Below are 5,572 nucleotides of genomic sequence, written 5' to 3'. Positions count from 1 at the left end.
GTCCCGCCTCACGCCCCCGCGGCGCCCGGCGCGGCGGCCCGGCCCGCACCCCGCTCCCTCATCGTCGTCACAGCAGCCCGCCGCTCCGGCCTGCGAAACGCACCCTACTGCGCCGCCGAGCCCGCCCCTTTCTGCCCTCGGGCCCGCCCTGCGGCCAATCACAGGGCGGGAACGCCACCGCCTCGCAGCGCTATTGGCGAAGAGCGCCTCCTAGTGACGCGGTGATTGAGGGGGTTTCCGCTTCATCAAGTTTGTATGAGAGGCAGAGGCGAAGGGGGGAAGGGAAAGGCGGTCAGAACGGCGCGGTTGGCGGAGCGCTCCCCGTCGAAAGCGCGGATTGGCTACCCAGAGCGCGAAGGCGAGGGGGGCGGGACGACAGGAGTGCGCGGGGGGTGATTGGGCGGCTGGCCGGTGTTGCTGCCCGCCCATTGGCGGTGAGGCAGGCCTCAGCGCGGGGGCCGAAGGGTGGGTGCGGGGCGCCTGTGGCGTGGGCAGGCCGCGGCCGTTAACGGCCGGCGGCGGCGGCGAACGCAGCGCGGCAGGGCCGTGCCCGGGCGCTGCTGGCGCGTCCTGCCTCTCGGCGCTAGCTGTGGGGCTGCGCGGGGATATGGCAGATTCTCCCGGGCCCCTTTTTGCTTACAAAGACAGCTGCGCAGACGGGGTGCGTGTCGCGCCTGGGAATTGCGACGGCAGCCGCGCTTCGCAGTTCGTAGCGGGTGGGCCCGGAGCTCGGTCGTTTTGATGAACGAGATTCTAGTGATTCCAGTCTGTTGATTAACTGGACAACATGCTCTCTGCCCCGATATGGGGGAAGAGATAAACCCTCTCAATTTTATGCGATAGGGAAAGTATCTGAGGAAATACTTTGAAAAATGTGTTAGCTCATACAGAATCCATATTGTTGCTTACATGTACTGTGTATCCTCGGCATAGCTGCAGGCCTACGGACCTGAGAGATGAGTCCCACCGCGTCCAGCAGGCTTTGGAGACGTAAATCCGTTTGATACTGTGCGATACGGCCCTCTGTTCAGCAGATCTGCAGCCCTGGAAACACAGCACCTGTGAAAAGAAAAAAAGACTTTTCAGGACTTTACCACAGCATAGTTTACAGTCAAAAACTTCTCCAAGTTAAAAACTATTGACTGAATTAATTTAACTAACCTCTAATGTTTCCTGTAGAAGATTGTAACAGTCGTTACTGTAATGCTGTACAAAATGCTATTTCCCCAGTATATAGCTTTGCCAAACTTACTAAACTCCTGGCATAACTTTAAATGATGCCTCATGAATTACTGAGTGGTAGAGTTACCTGAGAACTGGTAATGAATATTAAACTTGGTCTTACCTCAATATCTAGTTTTGAAGTATTTTTACTCTCAAGAAATGAAAGTAATGCTACTGTATATTTAATTTAATACAAGCCAAATGTAGCTCCTCTTTAACTGACCTACTTTTGAATGTGACTGTCATCTGAATGCCATTCTATTTTATCCACTTAACATCAGTTTTTTATATATATAGTGAACTCTTCTTAAATAATGAATGAGAGAATGAACTTCAGAATAGAAGAGTTGCGCAACAGGAAGGTTGTGTTTAAAGGTTCTGCTCACATGAAGCATTTGCAGATGACAACATTTATTTTTAAATAAATGTCTTTTTTTAAATCACATCATACCTTACTGAAACACTTTAATAACTTGAAATTAATAATAATAAATAAATTTAATAATTATTTCATTTTAAAAACACCGGTGGTTATAATAATGCTGCCATACAAATAAACGCTTTCCTATTTTATTAGCATCCTTAATATTCCTTTAATATCTATTTTTTACATACTTAAGTCAACTTTAGCTAAAATAAAGGCTGTTCCAGTTAATCCTACTCCCCATATATCTCTGGAATCTGATAGACTTTTGTTACTGGCAGTTATGTGCAAGATGAAAAGGATACAGCATGAATGTCAGAAACTAGGATTTTGTTGGTTTGCCTGAGGAAAGTATGTGTTTGCACGTATTACGGCATCAATGTTCATATTAATCATTTTATTTAGTCGCTTAAGAGTAGAATTCCATTTTAAAGTCATACTTAATTTATAAAGAATAAATAGCACTGAAAAGATATTAAGATTTATGCATTACATTTCCTTTGTTTTGCGGGAAGGCACCCAATAAAACACAGTTATACTCTGCTAATCCTCAAGGTGGCTATCTATACAAAGCAGCTGCATTTTCCTCCATTTGTAGAGCTGCCTTTTATGCTGCTACAAAAGGCATTAGTATGTCTGCTATAAATCCTATTATCCCAAATTTCATGATGTTTACATTTTGAGTATAAATAAATTACATGTGGAACTTGACATACAAATATTAGCCTAAGTATACCATTATTATATTCAAGAAGAAATGTGGACAGGCAAGTTATAAGAATAAAATATCAAAATATTAGCTAGGAATGACTACGTATGCTATAGCTAGTAACCTAAAACAAATATTTTAAAAATATTTCTCTAGTCCATGTTATTAAATACATGTTAAATACACAGTAATGTATTTAACCCTCTATTATTTCAGCATACACCATGCAGAAAATCTGCCATTCTATCAACAGAATAGTGCTTGTGAAATTTAACTTGAGTTTATATGCTATTGACCCATTGGGCTTGCATTACAGCTCTGTGTCGCTGACAGACCACAGATGAAAGAAGGGCCAAAGCTGTTATTTACGCTAAAGCTCCTTCATACTCCTTTAGAAGTATAAAGGAATTGTAAAGTGATAACAGGGCTTTGGCAGTGTAAAATGGGCCTGTTACATTTCTTTCATGTTGAAAACCCTGTCTGTAACACCAATACAAGGAGGTGTTTGCCATTAAACTCCAAATTATTTTTTTAGAACACACTCTTGATAAAAGAAACATCTTTTTTAATAATGGAAGTATGGTAAACAAATTTTGCTTTCAAATTACACAACACTCTACAATTAAACATTATATAGATAACATGGAACAGAGTTTTGTGCTGTGCCAGGATAGTAGAATGATATTCATTTATCACAGCATCATCCCAAAAGTGCAGAATATTCATGAAGAACAGCTGAAATTTGCTGCTACTTCAAAGATGGAAATAGCTATTTATCCAGCTGCATTAAAAGTGAGAGGAAAAGTTCTTGTAGAAGCATCAAAGACAGCATTGTGGTACTTTCTAAATATTAGTTATGTAATAAAAGAGGACTTGAACAAATACGTTAGGTATTTCTGCCTCCTCTTGTTTTTCCTCATCATCCACGGTTCCAATAAATGATGAGATAAAATAAATAAGTATTAGTTACATAGTTTGGGGCCTGAGAGGGAAAAGCAGGACCTATCAGGTCACTTGAAGCTGTATTTACTGGGGCAGAAGCTGAAGAGTATTTTGTAAAAGGCATATTGCAACCACAACTGAGACATGATATTCTCTAACTAGCATAAGCAACACTTCAGTATCTTGTCTTTCACCAGGATAGGAGCTTGCTATGCCCATTACAATGGTAAAAATCTGTCAGTAAACTGCAGTTTCTGTATAGCACTGGTTTCTCTCACAATTTTTCACGATGATACCAGCTTTGTATTCTATGATTAAATATTGTGTCTATTTGGGTTTGTGTAATCTATCTGATTGGTAAAATGTTAATTGCCCAAGTCAGATTTATGTTATTGTAGTCCTCAAAGAAAATAGGCAAAAAAAGTTAACAGGAAGCAGAATTGTCTATCTGAACAATTTCTCAAAAATTGCTGTGGATTTTTCATCAGGGTATAAATCAAACAGAGTATAACTGAACAGTAAAAATCAGGTACAACTCAAGACAGGATATTTTACATTATTGCTGCAGTCCCTTCTGGCCCTTTAACCAGTCAAAAGCACATACATGGTCTTTTGATATAGGCATCCTTAACATAGCATCACAATACAGCTCATGTGGTGGTTGATTACCAAGAGTTAGAAATAAACTTTCAGGTTACTCTTCCTAAAACAAACTTTCCTAAAGCAAGTACTTCCATCCTAAATTGGTAGGGAGGACCTAGCAAAACTCCTATGACAACCATTTTTATGCACTGCAATGTTAGGGTTTCAACCTTGCCTAGCTCCAATGTTACAGCAGAGCACTCTTTCCATATCCCTTGGTGAATGCATTTTAATACTGTGCATTTTTTATATGTACCAGATAAAGTCAGTGCTCTCCATCAGTGAATGTGACAGAACACGCTTTTCCATTAAAATTTACCATAGTTTTCTGAGTAGTCAGATGAATTGACAGTGTAAGTGCACTTCTTCATCCCTCAGAACTTTATGCTGCCTTTGTTAAAATTCCCCTTTTCTACTATGTAATCCTTTACACATGCTGTATTTGACTGTTGGAAGTGAAACTGAGAATATAAAGAGAAAGATATTAGTTCTGCATTCTGCTAGCAAGCACCACTGTGTATTGTTGACTTTTTTGAATGTGCTAATCCAGCAGACATTTAGAATAGTAAAGTGCTGCCAGACTAACAACAGTTGGTCCCAGTGAAGGGCCAGGGGGCTGTCTGGACCAAACCTGGGCACGTGGGAGGAGGCTGAGGAGCAGCAGCTTCGTAAATCCACTATGGATATCATGGGATGACTCTTGGGAATGAGTTTAGCAATAGTCCTGCGGATGTTTTCTACAACCTGTTCAGGAACCGGCTGTGGCTGTAACAGCTGGTTCTACTGAGGCAGTCAGAATTCTTGCAGAGCACCTTTGATCTGCAAATTAAATTTATATCAGTCAGCCATACTCATAATAAGGGATTTCTCATTTTTCACTCATTCAGGTTAATTTAACTAGGAACTACTTCTTCTGAAATAATTGACCATAAAGGTTGTGCTTAACATACTGAAAAATATACTTTCCTTCAGCTGTATCAAAAGCAGGACAATAGCACCAAGCATCACAAAATAATATATTGCTTTTTGGCTACACATAAATTAGCAGATTCAAAATAAAAGGCTTGGATACATCTGTGAGCTGTCAGCATGAGTAAAATCCCCCTTGGTTTTTGTTCACAATTGTAACCAAAAACATAAATCTAACTTTAAAGGAATGAGACTTGAGCCAGAAACCCATGCCTTGTCTACACTTAAAAGGGTTGGCTGGTATAGCTACACCTTAGAGCTGTATTGGCAAACACACATTTGTGGAGACACATCCTACACTAGCAAAAGAATTCTTTTCTGGTATAACTTAAATCCGTTTCCCGAATGGAACATGCTATTCTGGCTAGAGGACTCTGCCAATATAACGGCAGCTACATGAGGGGTCTTGCCAGTGTGGCTGTGGCTGTAGAGAAGTGATTTTTCATCATTCTGACAGCTATTTTGGCAAAAGTTCTACATTTAGACTGAGTCCAAGTTAAAATTGGCATCATTTTATGCTGTGAATAAAGCAGAAGAGAGGTATTGCCAGTTTATGGCCCCGATTTTACATTACTTGAAATTGTTTGTTTTAAAGGAATGTGTGGGGCAGGATCCATGTGGTCCTTTGGATGTTTTCCTCTCACATTTGTGCTGCATTAAAA

General features: G+C 40.8%; 1 long non-coding RNA gene across 1 annotated transcript; it reads left to right on the top strand.

The window, feature by feature from the left end:
* Positions 1-480: 480 nt before the first annotated feature.
* On the top strand, positions 481-1,350 carry LOC106483366 (uncharacterized). Its single transcript, XR_001292364.2, has 2 exons — positions 481-661; positions 934-1,350. It is a non-coding gene; the product is annotated as an uncharacterized lncRNA (long non-coding RNA).
* Positions 1,351-5,572: the final 4,222 nt, after the last annotated feature.

Source organism: Apteryx mantelli, chromosome 10, assembly GCF_036417845.1.
Source record: "Apteryx mantelli isolate bAptMan1 chromosome 10, bAptMan1.hap1, whole genome shotgun sequence".
Classification (NCBI taxonomy): domain Eukaryota; kingdom Metazoa; phylum Chordata; class Aves; order Apterygiformes; family Apterygidae; genus Apteryx; species Apteryx mantelli.
Note: the sequence above shows the minus strand (reverse complement) of the source record. Positions and strands in the feature narration are given on the sequence as shown.